The 19,444-nt window shown below is 45.5% G+C and overlaps 1 long non-coding RNA gene across 2 annotated transcripts; it reads right to left on the reverse strand.

The window, feature by feature from the left end:
- Positions 1 to 4,941: 4,941 nt before the first annotated feature.
- LOC123829738 lies at positions 4,942 to 15,505 on the reverse strand. 2 transcript variants are annotated; one of them, XR_006787646.1, is made up of 4 exons: positions 15,374 to 15,497; positions 13,585 to 13,683; positions 5,843 to 5,995; positions 4,942 to 5,450 (listed from the first exon to the last, which is right to left on the reverse strand). It is a non-coding gene; the product is annotated as an uncharacterized LOC123829738 (long non-coding RNA). The 2 variants fall into 2 exon arrangements; XR_006787647.1 differs by lacking the exon at positions 13,585 to 13,683 and having other exon boundaries at positions 15,374 to 15,505.
- Between the last annotated feature and the right edge of the window lie 3,939 nt (positions 15,506 to 19,444).

Raw genomic sequence — 19,444 nt, forward strand, 5'->3', positions numbered from 1 at the left:
ATGATGATTCTACGGGTATTTGGGCATCTATTCATAACTCATCTTTCCATTCATTCATTCAGTCCACAGATTTGAGTGTATAGCAAATTTTTTCTTTTTTTTCCCCTTCGGATTCTATTTTGTTTAAAAATGTGTTGGTATTTTTTTTAGATTTTCTAAAAGATTTTATTTATTTATTTATTTTTAGAGAGGGAAGGGAGGGAGAAAGAGGGAGAGAAACATCAATGTGCAGTTGCTGGGGGCCGTGGCCTGCAACCCAGGCATGTGCCCTGACTGGGAATCGGACCTGCGATGCTTTGGTTCGCAGCCCGCGCTCAATCCATTGAGCTACGCCAGCCAGGAAATTTTTTCTTTTTGGTTAAATTCAATCCAATTTCTAGCCCAGTCCTTTGGGGCAGAAGGAAATTCAATCTTAGTTTTTATGGGGACTCCATCCTCCTTCCAAGATTACATGACATGACATTACAAAACAGAAGGTGTCTGGCACAGTCCGTTGGGGGAACTCATTGTCCAGGTCTGAAGGGCCCCTCAAATTTGGCATCTCTACTGTTTCCAGGCAGTGGCTGAGGATCAGGAGTCTTTTAAATTGTTATGCAATATGTGAGACATATTAAAAGGTCTAAAAAATTAAACATATTTACCACCTAGCTAAAATAAGAAAATACTACCTTACACACTTTGACCCTCTTACCTTCGCCTTCTCAGTAATCTCCTCTTCCTATCCCCAGCCCCCCAACAGAATAACCAATATTCTACATTTGGTGTTTATCCTTTTCATATATTGTTTTACTCTTTTACTACCTATGTAGATTCTGGTTAAGTAAACCTGTGTATTGTACTGCTATTGTAACAATTACCATAAACTTATACCTTTAGAGGATTAAACAACATCCATTTATAAACTCACTTCTGTAGGTCAGAGGCCCAGACAGGCTTGGCTTGGTTCCCTGCTTAGAATTCCACAAGGCCAAAACCAAGGGCAGGGCTCTTATTGGGGAGCTCTGGAGAAGGGTCTGCTTCCAGGCTCACTTAGGTTGTCAGCAGTTCCTGGTGGCTGCAGGACTGAAGCTCTCCTTTCCTTGCAGATCGTCAGTCGGGGTTTGCTTTTGGCTCCTGGAGGTCACACATCAGTAATTGTATGAATTACTGATCGTGTGAGAATCCTTCTTACACTAGGAATGTCTCTTATTTCCATTTCTGTGACCAGCTAGAGAAAACTTCCTGCTTTTAAAGATTTTATTTATTTATTTTTAGAGAAAGGGGAAGGGAGGGAGAAAGAGAAGGAAACATCAATGTGCACGGGATACATGGAGTGGTTGCCTCTAGTATCGGCAACCTTTCGGCTCACAGGCCAGCACTCAGTCCATTGAGCCACACCAGCCAGGGCGAAACTTCCTGCTTTTAAACAGTTCATATTACTAGGTTGGGTTCACCCACATAATCTCCCTATGGTAAAGTCAGCTGATTAGTACCTTCAATTACACCTGCAAAAATCCCCTTTGCAACATAACATTACATGTTAATGGGAGTAACACGGGAAAGAGGGACCAAGGAGGCCATCTTAGAATTCTGTCTGTCTGTCTGTCTGTCTACTCTTATATTTGTATATCCCGTCACTGAAAGACAGTTATTCATATTTTAACTCTATACAAATAAAACTATACTATATTAATCTGAACTGTTGCCAAGTCAGAATGATAAACAGAATAATCAGAAAAAAAGATAGACAACTAAATTTTTTAAAAGTATATTTTATTGATTATGCTATTATAGTTGCCCCATTATTTTGTAAGCTTTTATTTATTTTTAGACAGAAGGGAAGGGATGGAGAGAGAGAGAGAAACAGCAATGTGTGGTTGCCTCTCATGCGCCCCTTACTGGGGACCTGAATAGCAACCCAGGCATGTGCCCTATGGGAATCAAACCAGTGACCTTTTGGTTTGCAGGCTGGCATTCAATCCACTAAGCCACACCAACCAAGGCTTGAGCAAGTGATTTATAGATGGAAATGTCTAAATGGACATTAAGCTTTTGAAAAAGTGCTAAACTTCATTAGATACCACAAACATGTCCATTAAAATTACAGTGAGGCCCTGGCCAGGTGCTCAGTCAATTGGAGTGCTGTCCCCACACACCAAAAGGCTGTGGGGTCCCGAGTCAGGGCACATGCTAGGATGGGGCTCCATCCCCATCAGGGTCGTGTCCAGGAGGCAACAGATCGACGTTTCTCTCCTACATCAGTGTTTCTCTCTTTCTCTCCCTTTCTCTCTCTCAAATCAACAAGCATATCCTTGGGTGAGGATTAAAAAAAAAAAAAACAACCACAGTGAGATTCCACCACAAACCATTAAAATAGCTAGAATTAAAAAGACAGAAACATCAAGTGTTGGTAAGATTGTAAGTAACAAAAACTCATACTGCTGGCGAGAGTGTAAATTGATACGAGCACCGTGGAAAGCACTTCTGCAGTATCTACTAGTGCTTAACATCTGTGTATTCTGCGACCCAGCTTTTCATTTCTAGGTTTATATCCAACAGAAACGCACAGATATTCACCATAAGACATATGTTAGGGTGTGCAGAGCAGGGGTATTTGAAATAGTCCCATACTGGAAGCTACCCTAATGCCCATTGTATTAGTTGTCTGTCACTGCATTAAAAAATGATTCTGAAACTTAGTGGCTTGAAATGATAAACACTTATCTCACAGCCTCTCAGATCAGGGGTTTGGGGGTAGCCTGGCTCAATGCTTCTGGTTCAGGGTCACTCATGAGGCTACAGTGAAGGTCAGGAAGAGAGGAATGCAGTATCTGGGGACGTGGCTGGGGCTGGAGGACCCACACCCAAGCTCACTTGAGTGGGTGCTGGCAGGAGGAGGCCTCGGGTCCTCCCGGAGGTTTGGTCTGAGGTTTCAGTTCCTCACTGTGTGGGCCTCTTCGTCGTATTAATTCTGTTTCCTTGGCTTGTTTTCCCCTCTGAGATTTCTATTTACTGTGTGTTGAGTCTTACTTGCCTATCTTTAATATTTATAATTTTCTCTTTGAATCCTTTTCATCTTTTAAAATTTCAGTTTAATTTTTAATGTATTTTTTCTCTTCACCTCCTGTTTCTCTATAGGCATTATCTTCTGTACTAATCCACTTCAGTGTTTTTCCAATTGAGCCTTCCCCTCTGAAGTTACTTTTTCTTTCATTTCTAATTCGTTTCTGAGTTACCTCATTTCAGAGTTTCTCTAACTTTGATTTATGTTGTTCTTTTATGTCTTGTGTTATTTTTAACGTCTTTTATCTTCTTCCCAAATAGTTATGGTTACAGGTTTTATTTGCTTTGTGGGCATGTCTTTCTGACATGCTTTCTTTGCCTGTAGGTATTATTGTGGTTTTGCTTTTTATTTTCTTAGAACTCTGTAATTGGTTTGGCCTCAATACTTTTCTTTGCTTATTTATACACGAAACTAATTTTCCTGAACTTTTAGAAGAAAGTGTAGGCCAGGGTAGGGCTTCTAACTTCACAGAGGCTCATTTTCTGTTATTTTCATGTAGCAATAAAAAAGAAAAAACAGCAGCACGCTTTCTAAGATTTCTTGGCTCCGCGCACCTTTCCATTTTTATCCGGGTCTCGTCTCTGTCTTTGTTGTCTCTGTCCTGCTCGGTTCTGCTTCTCCCTGGCGTTTTCTTCCCCACGGGAGAGCCTGCCCTGCAGGGAGCCCTGACGGCCAGTCTGCTGCAGCACTCATCTATTCCAGACACGGCCACAGGCCGCTCGCTCCCACCCACCACTGAGCGAGGCAGAGCCCCTCCCCGCTTCTACTGCTTTCTCAGACTGATCCCCGGACGCCTGCTGGCCATCACGGTGTCCCCCTACTCTCACTTCCACAGAAACTCACTGTTCTCTGCTTTCTTCTGCACAGATGCCAACTCCATGCAGGTAGTGTTGTCTTGTCCTTGTCCACCTGCATTTTGGGGTTTCTGGAAATACCTTGCCACCTCATTTTGTTGTAAATGTTATCCATGGGCTTTTAGTGTTGTTGTTGTTGTTTTTAATTGAGAAATAATCAGCTAACATAACTAACATTATATTCGTTTCAGGTATACGAAGTCTGTCCAGAAAAAGCCCAGCCATTGTTCATATGAATGGTTTGCAAGACATCATGTTACTTGGCAGCCAAGGAGAGTGGCCTGGAACGCGCATGTGTGAACAACAACAATTTCGATGTACTAGTCAGTGGGGGGTGGTGGACGCCATTGAGTGAGCATGTATACTTGTGGCCATCCATTCACAATGAATGAGCGAGCAGAGCAACAAATCTGCATCGAATTTTGCATTAAACTTGAACATTCCACCCCGGAAACTATTCAGATGATTCCGAAGGCCACAGCTATGGGCAACTGGTGATTGGCAGCTTTATCACAACAGTGTGCTTGCTAATGCATCACGTCTCATGCAGAGTTTTGGGGCAAAACATGAAATCGCCCAGGTGACTCAGCCCCGCCTACAGCCCAGATTTGGTGCCCTGCAACTCCTGGCTTTTCCCAAAATTAATACCACCTTCGAAAGGGAAGAGATTTCAGACTGTCATTGATATTCAAGAAAATATGATGGGGCAGCTGATGGCGATTGGGAGAACTGTGTGAGGTCCCAAGGTGTCTACTTTGAAGGGGACTGAGATCTTATTGTCCTGTGTACCATGTTTCTTGTATCTTCTATCTTCTTCCACAAGTGTCCCTATTTTTCATATTACATGGCTGCATACCTTCTGGACAGGCCTCATACACCTTCTTGTGGATGGTGGCTGAGTATGTGCACTTTGTTGTATGTACGTTATAAATCAGTAGAAAGTTTACCTCTGTATCAGTCGAACTTCTCCAGAGAAGCAAAGGATGTCCGTGTGTTGCATGTGCACGCACGTGTGTGTGTGTGTGTGTGTGTGTGTGTGTGTGTGGAGAGAAAGAGAGAGAGAGATCTATCTTAAAGAATCGGCTTATGCGATTATGAAGCCTGGCAAGTCCAGAATCTCCGGGGAGGAAGAGCAGGCTGGAGACCCGGGGAAGAGCTGATACTGCAGTCCAAGTCTGAAGGCTGCCTTTAATTTGCCATACTCCTCACAGAAAGAATCTTAATTTGAACTTACAGATGAGATGCTAAGTAACTTGCCCAAGGTCATGGCTACAGAATAGTCCATCTTGGAGTATAGCTTAGCTCTCCCTGAGACTAGAGTTCATGTTCTTTCCACTATACCAGGCACAAGGTGTTCCAGCGGGCCAGGCCCCACCCTGATAGCTCCTCTGTAGGTACAAGGCATCCTCCTCTCTTTGGGGGGCTGTGATGGCTTCTGGCTGTTCTCACTGCTTTTACCTTCCACACGCTGTAGCCAGAGTGATCACCTCAACATGCAAATCCGTCTCCATCACCTGGAACATCCCGATGATGCGTTTAGTCCATTCGGCCTGCTACAACAAAAATACCAGCTCACAGTTCTGGAGGGTAGGAAGACCAAGATCAAGGTGCTGGCAGATTCGGTGTCTAGGGAGAGCCCACTTCCCAGTTTATTGTTGACTATCTTCTCACTGTGTCCTCCCACGGCAGAGGGGTAAGAAAGCTCTTGGCAGTCTCTTTTGTAAGAGTACTAATCCCATTCGCACGGGCTCTCCCCTTGTGACATAATCACCTTCCAGAGGCCCCACCTCCTGATACCATTGGGTGGGATTTCAACATACGAATTTGGGGGAAACAGAAACAGTCAGTCCATAGTAGTCACTAAGAATATAGGTATAACTTCTGTGATAAAGACCAAAACAACAGTAGTTCAAAGAAGTTAGAAGTTTATCAATGTGTCACTTACAGTGTCAGTTTAACGGTCCAGGGCTGCTCTGGCTGCTCCGTGGTGCTGGCCATCCAGTTTCCCTCTATCCTGTTGCTTTGCCATCCTCAACACGTGGCTTCCCTCTCACAGGCTGGGGTATCTCCTCCAGCCCCCACTGTCCATGTCTGCATTCTAGCCAGTGAGAAGAAAATAGGGGGAAAATAAAATAGGAGAAAAAGCTTGCCCTTCTTCTTACTTACTACCCGTTAGTCAGAACCTGGTCACACGGGCAGACCTACATGCAAAAGAGCCTGGGATATGGTCTTTCATTGGGTAGCCAGGTGGGGAGCCAAAAACTCTGGGGTGTGAATACTAGGAACAGAGGGGAAGTGGACATTAGGGGACAACTAACACTTGGTGCCACAAACGCCTTCCATTGCTCTCACAGAAATACTTCACCTGCCCCTTGGCTTTGCCTTGCCAGCTCCGGCCTCACCTTCCAGCGCCACCCCCTCACTCTCTGCCCTCTAATCACATTCTCCTCCTTCCAGTTCCTTGAGGCTCCCTGCTCCCCGACCCCCGACCCCAGGGCCTTTGCAGGAACTGTTCTTCTGGCCTGGAATGCTCTTCCCCCCTGCAATCATGCAGTTAACTCCCACTCATTCTTCAGATGTCAGCTCAAATGTCATCTCCTCGGGCAGACCTTCCTGATTCCGTTCTAAAATCGGTATTTTCCTTAAGTGCTCTTTTCCACCACGAACGCTTCCTCTGTAATACTTAACTGGGTTATAATTGTACACTTATTTGATAATTATTCAACTAATTGCCATCTCCTCCTCTAGACTGTAAGTCAATAAAGGCAAGGCCGTTTCAGTTCTGCTCACTGTCGTATTCCTAGCAATGTCACAGAGTGCAGGGAACAAATATTTAACAAATGGGCAAGTCAAGTAAGTCCTTAAAATTGTCTGGACAATGCTGACAGAACAATTTTAGTTGTGTGGACAAGTTGTCAGACTACACAGCTTAATCTAGAATTCTCAGCTTTGTAGTCGCTAGAGCAAGTTTGGATTATCTGGGTCCCTTTGTGGGCAGAGAGCAGGTTGTCTGAATTCTACATTATAAGGTTTGATTCTAGCATCTGGTGCATTGCCCTCTTGCCCCCTAGCTGCATATACTCTGCCAGTCTTTTAGCTTTTAGCTTTGATGGGGTTGTATTAAAAAGGAGCCAGGCCCTGGCTGGTGTGGCTCAGTGGATTGAGTGCCGGTCTGCAAACTGAAAGGTTGCAGGTACGATTCCCAATCAGGGCACATACCCGGGTTGTGGGCCAGGACCCGGTTGGGGGCATGCGAGAGGTAACCGATCAATGTATCTCTTACACTTCAATGTTTCTCTCCCTCTCTTTCTCCCTCCCTTTCCCTCTCTCACCCTCCCTTTCCCTCCCTCTAAAGATAAATAAATAAAATCTTAAAAAAAAAAAAAAGCCAGGCAGGTTGAATTCTGCCAGGTTGCATCTCTGCACAGAAACTCCCATGGCTATAACATGTGGGTGGCCAGCTGCTCTGAGGTCCAGAGCTCAGAATACCCAGAAAGGGGATGCCTTTGGGAGTGCCCAACAGAGTTAAAATGGGGTAAACTGGAGACTTTCTGCAAGTCGAAGATTTAACTCCCCCATTCTGCGTATTCCAGGCCCAAACACAGGGACTTCCGTAGACTTACGTATTTGGATGCTTTTGGCTACAAGTCACAAAAGACTCGCTTCTCAGCTAGCTTGAACAATAAGGAGTTGTCACACTTATCACACATCACAAGAAGTCCAAAGCCCTGGCTGGTGTAGCTCAGTGGATTGAGCGCGGGCTGGGAACCAAAGTATCCCGGGTTCGATTCCCAGCCAGGGTACATGCCTGGGTTGCAGGCCATAACCCCTAGCAACCACACATTGATGTTTCTCTCTCTCTCTCTCTCTCTATCTCCCTCCCTTCCCTCTCTAGAGATGAATGGGTAAAATCTTTAAAAAAAAAAAAAAAGTCCAGAAGCAAGGCAGCCCAGGGTCCTTTTTTTTTTTAAGATTTTATTTATTTCTTTTTAGACAAAGGGAGAAAGAGAAGGAGAGAAACATCAACGTGTGGTTGTCTTTTGCACACCCCCAATGGGGACCTGGCCCACAACCCAGGCATGTGCCCGGACTGGGAATCAAACCAGCAACCATTTGGTTCGCAGTCTGGTGCTCAGTCCCCTGAGCCACAGCAGCCGGACAGCCCACAGTTCTTTAATTCAGCCATTGGAATACTCCATAGAGGACTTGAACTCTTTCCATCCTCATTTTACACAAATGCTTCAGCCCCTTACTTTTTTCATGTGACAATACATCATTCTGAACAGGACATAGAGAGGTACCTTATTCTTTATTTTCTTTTTAGACTGAATGTCATATTTTAAAGAGATACCACAATTTACTTAACCAATCCCCTCTTAATGAACATTTAATTTATTTCCAGTCTTTTGCTATTTTAATGATGTGATAGATACATGTACATAGCTTATTTCACATATGAGTAAGTGCATCTTCTAGGACAAATTCCTAGAAGTGAAACTGCTGGGTCACAAAATATTTGTAGCATTTATAGTTTTGATAGCCATTGTCAATCTGCCTTCCTTACAGGTTGTATCAATTTACACCCCTTCCCCAAATGGGTACAAGTCTTCTTGACACTTAAAAGTGGAAAAACTACAGCAGATGTCTGCACGGTTTCTACAGTGGGTGGGCTACATATCGGGTCAGCCATTGTAACTGGTAGCCTCAACCCCCCTTTCCAATAAATCCCTCTCCTGTGGGCTCTCCCACCCACCGCCGTCTGAGGGTGCCGGGCTGTCTCGAGCAGTCCTGTTTCAGAACTTAGACAGTGTTTGTAACTCGGCCATTCCACCCACAAACGACTAGATGTCTTTTCTACCCCTCTCCAGCTGGTCATCTCCTGGTCCTCTCTCAGAACCACTTGAAATGTCTTCTCCTCCATCAAACACTATCTGACACTCCGAGGCAGAATTAGTTAGCCACTCTTCTCTGCTCTACAGAATGTTGTCCACCCCTTCTTCATCGCACGATTCCCCTGTAAAATAATTACCTGCCTACCCGCCCCTCTCCCACACTGCGCTCAAGGAGAGAAGCCTCATCCTCCTCGTCTCTGGGCCAGCACCTCCACGTGTGGCGCCTGGCGCAGAAGAGGGTCACGGGAAAGCCTTGCTGAAGTGAAACTAGGCGAGGGCACACACCGTTTCACAGCAGCCAGTGGCAAGGGTGACACTGCTTCCCTTTTCCTTTTCTGTTGGTACTGACCAGGGCTTCAAAACTGCAGACACTCCTGAATATTTCTTTCTTTGTTATGTCTCTGGACTTTCCCCTTCTCCTGGACTCTGTTCTGTTCTTTGCTATACTCTCAATGCCTGGAACAGTGCCTGGGAGACAATACGTTTTGAATGAATGGGTATCTCTGATCGGAAGAAACAGCTAGAGTGCAGCTGGTTTTGGTTTTTGTTTTTTTCTTGCTTGCTGTAAAGATGAGTAAGATTATTAACCAACTTGACCTAACTGACACTTACAGAACCCTCCTCTCAACAACACCAACATACACATTCTTTCGGTCGGATGTGCAGGACTGTAGCTTAGGGGAGCCTTCTACGTAGGACACAGACTTGAAAATCGTTAGCTGTAAGCCCTGACCGGTGTGGCTTAGTTGGCTGGGCATCATCCCACAAAACAAAAGATCGCTGGTCCGGGCACATGTTTGGGGTGCGGGTTTAATTCTGGTCGGGGCACACATGAGAAGCAACCGATCAATGCTTCTCTCACATCAGTGTTTCTCTCCCTTTCTCTCTCTCTAAAAATAAATAAGTAAAAATCCTTAAAAAAAATCTGTGAAATATTCATATATATCTGATAAGGGACTTCTATCTAGAATATATTAAGAACTGCAAAGACTTAATAATAAAAAAGCAAATAACCCAATTAAAAATGAACAGAGGGCTTGAATAGACCCTTAGCCAAATAAGATACACCAATGGCTAATAAGCACGTGGAAGTGTGCTCAAAACCGTTTGCATTAAGGACATGCAAATCAAAAGCAAAGTGAGGTACCGCTTGACACCCAAAAACGATGGTTATAATAATACTTTTTAAATGGAAAGTAACAAGTATTTGTGAGTATACTAGTTTGCTAAAGCTGCCCCAACAAAGTGCCATAAACCAGGTGGCTTAAACAACAGAAATCTATTGTCTCACAGTTTTGGAGGTTTTAAAGATAAACTGAGGCATATTTTTTAAATTTCAAGAGTTTATTTGAGCAAACATTGATTTGAATTGGGCAGCATCAATCTGGCAGGTGGAGAGACCCTCCCAGGATCTATATAACACCTTTGTAGGTGGAAGTGAGAAAGTTACACTGGGCAAAAAGCGGGCTGGTTGCTCCAGTTCACGTTCCTTCAGGGCGGCAGGGGCCTATGAGACAGGCCACCTAACTGGTGCCTATCAGGTGGTTCCTGGTTGTCTGGTTTGAGATTCCATTTCTGGGGCAGCCAACACTAATTAAGACTCGGTTTGGTGACTCGGGGCTTAGCACAAGGGACTCCATTTTGAGCCTGTTGTCTCGTTTTTACGAGGCCAGACGTCTCGGATCAAAGTGTCAGCAGGGCCATGCTCTCTCCAGAGGTGCTGGGAAGAATCTGCTCCAAGCCTGTCTCCTAGCTTCTGGTAGTTCCTGCGCCTGCGGCAGCGTGACTCCAGTCTTCCCACAGTGCTCTCCCCGAGTGTGAGTCTCGGTGCCTAGATTGCCTCTTTTCATAAAGCACGCCAGTCACACTGGATCAAGGGGCCAACCTACTCCAAAATGACCTCATCTTAACTACTTACATCTGCAAGGACCTTATTTCCAAATCAGTTTACATTATGAGAGACTTGGGGCTCTGACTTCAGCGAGAGTTTTGGAGGCACACAACTCCACCCGTAACAGCAAGGATGTGCAGAAACTGGAACCCCCATACAGTGCTGGGGGAACGCAAAACGGGGCAGCCACTTTGAAAAGACAGTCCAGTAGTTTGTCAGAAGGTTAAACATAGAGTTACCATGTGATCTAGCAATTCCACTCCTAGGTATATACTCAAGAAAATAAAAACATGTTTGTACAAAAAAATTATAAACACATATTCATAGCAGCATTATTCATAATCATCAAAAGGCAGAAACAACCCAAATGTCCTTCAGTTGATGAGTGGATACAAAACGTGATGTATTATACCATGGAATGTTACTCTTTGGTAATGAAAAGAAATAAAGTACTTAAACTTACACAATGTTATATGTCAATTAAATCTCAATTAGAAAAAAAAGATGAAAGGAAATACAGTACATGCCTCAGCAGGCAGCATGGATGAACCTCGAAAATGTTAGGCTAAGTGAAGAAGTCAGTCACCAAAGACCACATAGTGTATGGTTCCATTTATATGAGACAGCCAGAATTTGCAAACACAGAGACAGAAAGTAGACTGGTTGCCTAGGGCTGGGGAGATCTGCAGGGAGGAGGAGGAGTAACTACTGATGAGTACACAGCTTCTTTCTGGGTGGATGAAAATGTTCTAAAATCGCTGTGATGGTGGCACAACTCTGCATATAGTGAACTGAAATGTACACTTTAAATGCGCAAATTTCATGGTACAGGAACTGTATCTCAATAAAGCTGTTATTTTAAAAAAATAAATAAATAGGGCCCTGGCTGGTGTGGCTCAGTGGGTTGAGTGTCGGCCGGCAAACCAAAAGGTTGCTGGTTCGATTCCCAACCAGGGCACATGCCTGGGTTGTGGGCCAGGTCCCCAGTAGGGGGCATGCAAGAGGCAACCGATGAATGTACCTCTCACACATAGATGTTTCCATCTCTTCCCCATTCTTTAAAAATAAATACATAAAATCTTTAAAAAAATTTTTTTAAATAAATAAACTCCTTACCATGGGGAAAAAAGGGGAAACGGGAAGACCATTGCAGCAAAAAACAGTCACCAGAAGGTGACCTCCAGAAGGGCAGCAATTTTTGCTTGCTTCGTTTGCTGTTGTATCTCTAGCAACAATACAATGTCAGGAATATAGCAGATATTGGTAAAATAGTGTGTGTGTGTGTGTGTGTGTGTGTGTGTGTGTGTAAAAGAATATATATGGGGGGCCCAAAAAACTGGAATTTATTTATTAAAATTTTTGTATTTATTCTTTTTTAAGGATTTTATATATTTATCTTTAGAGAGAAGGGAAGGGAGAGAGATAGAGAGGGAAAGAAACTTCAATGTGTGGTTGCCTCTTGCATGCCCCCAACTGGGGACCTGGTCCGCAACCCAGGTATGTGCCCTGACTGGGAATTGAACCGGCAACCCTTTGGTTCACAGGCCAGTGCTCAATCCACTGAGCCACACCAGCCAGGTCTGTATTTACTTTTACATGTTTAAACTTCAGTCACCTTCAAAGTACTCTCCATGAGATGAAACACACCTATCGAGACTTTTTTCCCACTGCTCAAAACAGTTTTTGAACTCATCAATTTTGATTCCTTTTAGTGTTTCTGCCATTTTTTGTTTCACCTCTTCCACACAGCCGAAATGTTTCCCTTTGAGAATGTCTTTCATCAGGGAAACAAAAAGATAAAGTCACTCAGGGCAAGATTGGGTTAATAGGCAGGATGGGGCGAGGGGTCACTCCGTTTTTGGTCAAAAACTGATGAACACTCAGTGCAGTGTGGGCAGGTGCCCTTGTAAATTATGAAATGGGCAAACTTGTTAAAGTCTTCAAAAAAATTCACTGAAGCCAAATGCAGCCTCTCACAACAATGCCAGCTGGCACACTGCTACAGATGCATTCCTAGAATACTCACCTAGTGGGGGAAGCCTGTGCTACAAGGGACCCACCTTCCAGAAGATAATTTTGGTTTGGGGGGGGGCCACCATCATATACACACACTAGTGCCAATATATAAACATAAATACATTAGTATAAATAAAACAATATATATATTTCATATATATTGATATGTAATGGGTGGAGAAACAACATGTGCAAAAGCCCTGTGTTCAGGAAGAGAGCACGGCTCACTGGCAAAATGAAAGGTCAGTGTGTGCCTGGGATGACCTGGAGAAGACTGGGCCTGGCCAGACAGGTCAGATTTGGATCTTAAACCTAAAAGCAATGGGGAGCTACAGAAGAATTTCAAAGGGAGGTGGATAAGATTTACATGTAAAAAGAAAACCTGTAGCCCTGACCTCTGTGGCTCCCTTGGTTGGGCAGTCCTCCCACAAAGGGGAAGGTCAAGGTCAGGACACATGCCCAGGTTGCCCAGTTCCCTGTAGGAGAGGCAACTGATCAATGCTTTTCTCCCTCTTTCTCCCTCCCTTCCCCTCTCTCTAAAAATTAACAAATACAACTTTAAAAAATAAATAAAAAGAATACCTGTAGCAGGGGAGAGTCAAATAAGGTAAGGACTGAAAAGTTGGATTAACAGCAAAGTTTAGTGACCTTACACAAAATCAGTCTAGGTGGAGAAACGGGGGTGGCTAATTTTGGGACTTGGAAAGGAAGCAGAGCTGGAAAAATTAAACTACATTTGGTAAGGCCTCTCCGTAGTCTCAAGTCTCCAGGGAAACCAACCAAAAATATACTTGGCTTAAAAAATAACAAAAGACATGTTCGCATGCATATTCACACACAGCTGGTTCACCAGTCGATTCTGTCTCTCTGCGAGGGCTCCACGCTTACCTGACACACAGGGAGGAGTCCTTGCTGCAGTTCTTCCGCCAGCCCTCCAGCCAGCCCTTCGGCCTTTCTCTCCCACCAGATGCTGTCCCTCTTTCATCACTACAAGGGGCCGGTGGGAGGACACAGAGAAGGCTGCCATCCTCTGAGATTTGGGGGCAGTTCAGAAACACAATTTGTTCCCTTTTAGCTTTACTGGGCCTCTCAGCTGGACCATTTACAACCCAGATCCCAAAGGCAGACCAGTAAACACAGTCATGCCCCATTCACTGAAGACCGACGGTGAAAGATTTTGGAATAGGGCACTTGCTCCTGGGGATGACCAGGTACCTGAATTGAGAACAAAAAGGACTAGGTCCTAGTTCTAGTTCTGCCAGCCACAGGAGCAACACCTTGGGCAATTAACTTGACCCCTCTGGGCTTCCCTCCCCACATCTCAAAAATTAAGAGAATAAGCACGTGTCCTGCCCTGATCCGAGTGGTCAGAAGGAGAGGTCAGCCATATAAGGAGATCTAGATTATATTATTTCACGGGACCCCTTTAAGAAAAGTACAAAATTACACACACAAAATTAGGCACAAACGAGCCCCAGCTGGTGCGGCTCAGTGGTCTGAGTGCCGGCCTGTGAACAGAAAGCTCACCAGTTCACTGCCCTGCCGGGGCACAGGCCTGGGTTCCGGGCCAGGTCTCCTGATGAGGGCGTGTGCGAGGCAACTGAATGAGGTTTCTCCCACACATTGTTTTTTTCTTTCTCTCCCTCCCTTCCCCTCTCTCTGAAAATAAATAAAAGCTTTATAAAAATTAGGTATAAATGTGAATGTATATTTATAATGAGAAATCACATCAAACTACAAACTTTTAAGTTCATAAAATACCAAATAAATCACAAAAAAATTTAAATAATATATTTGTTAAATTAACTGCTTGGCCTATACACTTTTTTTTTCTTTTTTACTACTTTTGCCTGCATATTCTTTAATGACTTCCTCCAAGACGACAATTTTGTGTTTTTTCTATGGAGAGAACAGGAGGATAAATCAGTCTTTCCTCTCTTGTTGGTCAATTAACATTTGCTCTTTATTACTGCTAGTTTAGAGAAGGTTCTTACAGCTTCCTAATTCATTACTTTAAGCTGGTTGTCAAATTTGGGCAAATCTCTATTAAGCTTCTTTTCTTTGTGAGCTACAAGATTTCAAGGAATTCCCCATGTCTCGTGCAGTAATTAATACTTTGTATCTCCTCACTTTGCTGGTGCTGGACATGCCAAAAGACTTCTGGCACTTTCAGGTCACCACGCGTGTATTTCAGCAGAGGAGCATTCGTGGAAGCCACTCCTTCACCGAGCAGGCTGGGGATAACTTACATAGGTACCCAGTTTGGTAGATAGGTAGATAGGTAGGCAGGTAGGTAAGTAGATAGATCGCACTGAAATTAAGAGTATTCCCTATTCCAAAATGCCTGAAAGAACCCACAGCCACTTTAATGCCCCCAGACAGGAAAGTCTCAGTGGAAAGACAGTGGTCTTAACAGAAATTAAAATATCTTAGTTTGGCAAATTCTATAAAAACGTGATCGTAGGGCCTCTTTCATGCCATAGAGGGGACCTGGGCAAGACAGGGCCCAGAAGGTGAAATTTTTCAGGCTTCGGGGCAAATCCCCGCCGCGGCCACAAGGGCTCATTAAAAGGCTCAGCCAAAGCAGGGGACTGTTACTCGTGTTTGGAGGAAAGCGCAGCGGACCTGGCGGAAGCACAGAGTACCCCGCAAATCTGGCTCACGGCGCGTGGCCTACCCGTAGTAGCTGCCCTGTGAATGAATTCGTGGCCGCTGCCAACCAAACCTCATGCAGAGGTCTCCGCTAAGCCAGCTTCTTCCTCCTCCTGCGGCCCCGGCTCTACTCCCAGAAGGTTCAACAACCTCCAACCCACCCTTCTCCTCCGCAGGCCTACGCCTGGGGTTTCAAACGGGGCGCGCTCCCTCGCGCCCGCCCCTCACTTCCGGTCTGGAAGCCCATTGGTCCTGCCAGGTCTCGCGACAACGCGGCTTCTCGCCGCACCGAGCTCACCCGGGAAAACGGTACCCGAGGGTACGCTTGCAGTGGTGCCTGTTGCTCCGGGTGGTGATGGGGACCGGAGCTTTTCGTCCGGCCCACTTCCTAGCATCACGAAGGGGGGGGGGGCGTTAAAGGCCCACCGGCTCATTTAAGTTCACTGGGCCCTATGGTTCAGATCAGAAGCCAAAGGCCCGGGAACTGCTTTCAACCCCGTGTGCATGCCCGACCACGGCCCCCGCGAAGTTCTGCTCTGTGGGGGTGATAAGGACTCAGAGGCCAACGACCGCCTGTTCTAGGCGTCCACTGGGAGCCAGACATAGGCCTTTAATCCCCACAATAACCCTGAGAGAAAGGTGTGGTTTTTAACCCTCGTTATACAGGTGAAGAAACAGGATCAAAAAGCGAAGGAGTCTAACCGGGCCACAGAAAGGATGGGACCGAAATTCAAGCCCAGACGGCCTGGACTCCAGCTCCAAGGCCTCACTGCTGTGGTGGAGCAATTTGTTAACACATCCCGCCAACCCCTAGGTTCCTGGAGGACAGTGTAGTTCAGTGAAAGGTGTCCCAGTTTTGGATTCACACAGGCTCAGGTTCAAATGAAAATCCAGACACTTTCTATGCTCTGTGACCTTGAGCAACTTCCTTTACCTAAAACTTCCTGGGATCATTGTTGAGCATTGGATGTGTGTTCTGTGCCTATTCCAAAATAAACACCCCTTAAATGGAAACTAATCTCTTTATCCCCTTACATGCTGTACAGTGTTCACTGTGTAGGAGGTGCTGTTATAAACCATAAATGAATGAGTAAATGAATGAAGGGAGAGATGAAAATAAGTCTGGCCTGACACTGGGTGGTCCTTGCCTCCAACCCTTTAATCTTTTACCCCCTTCCCTGATGTGGTGACACCTCAAAGGGCTTGAAGTGGGAAATGACTAATCAGCCCCATTTCTCAAACAGGTGTGTGTGTGTGTGTGTGTGTGTGTGTGTGTGTGTGTATGAACTTGTTATTGAAGCAACATGCAGAAAAGTGCACACACCTCAAATGTACTTAAGTTTTTATAAAATGAACACACTGGGGTAACCAGTGCCCAAATGAAGAAGCAAAACATTGCAAGCCTCCAGAATCCCCCTTATGTTTCCTTCTAGTCACTGTTTCCCTTGCAGGGGTAACCACTAGTCTGCATGAATTCATACTGTGCAGACAGTATGAATTGGGTTTGCCTATTTTTGCACAGGATGCAACTGGCATCATACAGCATGCGCTCTTCTGTAACTGCCCAGATTTCTCTGTCTCCTCACTTCAGTGTGAGTCCAAAAGAAACCCAGTGGGGTGGCCTCCTACGTGGTCAGAGCTATCTGCCAAATGCCACCCATCTCACCATCATGGCTGGCCTCTCTGGCCACTGGCTCATGGGCCCCTGGCATGCCTCTCTTTCTCTGAGGTAGGAAAGCATCTTCTATTTCTTATCCTCAGCTCTTTCATAAGGTTTTCCATGGTACAGGTATGTGCCCCCAGTTACCCTGTAAGCTTTGTATGGGTGTTTGGTGCCTACTCCAAAATAAGCACCCAATAAATGTAAGCTACTGCTAATCCTTTTATCCCCTTACATGTGGTACAGCCTACAATGTGTAGGAGGTACTATTATAAACCACAAGTGGATGAGTGAATGAGTGGAGGAAGAAATGAAATAAGGCCCTGGCAGAGGAGGGGATGGGGATGCCGAGCCACAAGATGGTCATACCCAGCCTCACACCTTTCCTCCCCTTGTTCTGTTCTGTGTACCCCTTCCCCTTCCATGGAAAACTCTTCCTCACTCTGTGGGGTGAACTCGCAGGGCCTCCGCTGTTCCTCCCTGCAGTTTGGCCTCCACCAACTGTGGGCATGGTTTTCATCCTCTTCAGAAGGACACCTGAGGCCACGCAGGTTTAAGGGATCTGAGCATGCTGCCTCAAGGGGGCAGTGTTGCCTAGCGTCATGAGACAACCCAGTCCTTAGCCCAGCCAAGAAGCCCCAACACACAGACATTACTATTAAACCCATGCTACCAGCGAGGAGGGAAAGGCTCAGATGTGTAAGGACTTTGTCCAAAACCATATAGTTCATATCTGATAAGAATTAGACCTTGGAGCCCCGGCTAAGGTCTAGAACGTTGGGTATCTCCTAAAGGCCACTGACTCAGTGCGACTAAAATGGACCAGGTGCATAGATATTTTACATATACTCCGCAAGACAACTCCAGGAGATAGGGGTCTTATTTCCATATGGCAGATACAGAAACTGATGCTCAGAGAAATTACGTTGTCCAAAGTCGCAGGGATAGTGAGAGACTAAATTAGGATTCAACCCCTCCCATTCCACAGCCTGACCCCAGAGTCTGCCTCTTTCCTCTGCCCTGGGCCACGCTAAGCAGAGGGATTTCGACAAGAGGAGATATGAGAGGGTATGTGGGTAGGATGGGACAGCGGGGTCCATTCCAGAGAGAGCAAACTTGCACCACAAAGGGGCTGTTTCAGTATTCTATTACTGTGTACCAAACCACTCCAAAATTTAGTCGCTTAAAATAACAATTTATTATCATCTCTCGCAGTCCTATGGGCTGACTCCACTCAGCTTGGCAGTCCTCACTTGGGGTCAGATGGAGGCTGGGGCTGGGGTCAGCTGAAGGCCAACCGGGCTGAATGTGCAAGACAGCCTTTTAAACTCACATGTGTGGCACCACCTCTAAATTGGCTGGAACAGATGGGGACAGGCCAGGCATTTCTCTCTCCTTACAATCTTTCCATGTGGCTCGCTTAGTTTCCTCGTGGTATGAGACCACCTCATATTTAGGTGGTCTCAGGGTACATGGACCTCATACACAGTGGCTGGCTTTTCCCAGAGTGAACATTTTCAGAGGCTGAGGCTGAAGCTGCAAGACTTATGACCTCTCTTTGGAAGTCATGTAGCGTCGCCTCCACAGCATGCTGTGAGTGAAACTAAATCACAGGTCCAGCCCAGATTCAAAGGAAGTGGATGATACATAGGTGTGAATATCAGGAAGTTTGGTTCAATGATCTTTGGAGATAAGCTGCTACAGAGACTGAGGCAGGAAGGATTGACTTAGGGCACTGCGTGTAGTCCTGTTTCAGTGGAGCATGGTATGCAAGGGAGAAGGGAATGATCATTTGTGGCAGGTGGTGATGGACTTCAATGACATGCCCAAGAACCTGTCCTCGGGTACATACCGGGATCATCAGCTGTCCAGCATCTGAGCCTCCTTCCTATGTTGGAAGATCCTCCTTAATGGAAATTTTAGTGGGAGGTCAGATACTTGCTCCCTTGACCCCCGGCAGGAAGGCCACAGAACTGTGACTTCCAAAGTATGCCAAATCAATGACCCCACTCAGGACTGTTCATCATTCATCCTGGAGGCAGCAAGAGCCAGATCCGAGGGTGGCGACGGTTGTGTGAGAGGCAGCCCCCACAGCCCGGGGCAGCAGTCCCCCTACTCAGGCTGCTTCTGGGGCAGGACCTGGCTGAGGTTCTGGCTGCTTAGCTTCTCTTCGTTCCAAGAAATAGGAACTATTTCTTGAGGCCTCTTGTCAATTCTGCAACTTTCTGCTATCGTTTCAGTAAATTCCTCTTCTACTTCAGTGAACCAGAGTTCATTTATGGTGTTTGCAATTTGGAACACTGATTGGTACAAAGGCCCCTTGAAAGCCTCAGCCAGAGGAAATAACGTGATGTGAGCACTTTATGGGAGGGAGTAATAGAAAAACCTGATAGAGGTGGATTAAAGAGGAAAACACAGAAATGAGAGAAGCCAATT

The sequence above is a fragment of the Phyllostomus hastatus genome, unplaced genomic scaffold (genome assembly GCF_019186645.2).
Source record: "Phyllostomus hastatus isolate PE091 unplaced genomic scaffold, TTU_PhHast_1.1 phas_contig_137, whole genome shotgun sequence".
Lineage (NCBI taxonomy): Eukaryota > Metazoa > Chordata > Mammalia > Chiroptera > Phyllostomidae > Phyllostomus > Phyllostomus hastatus.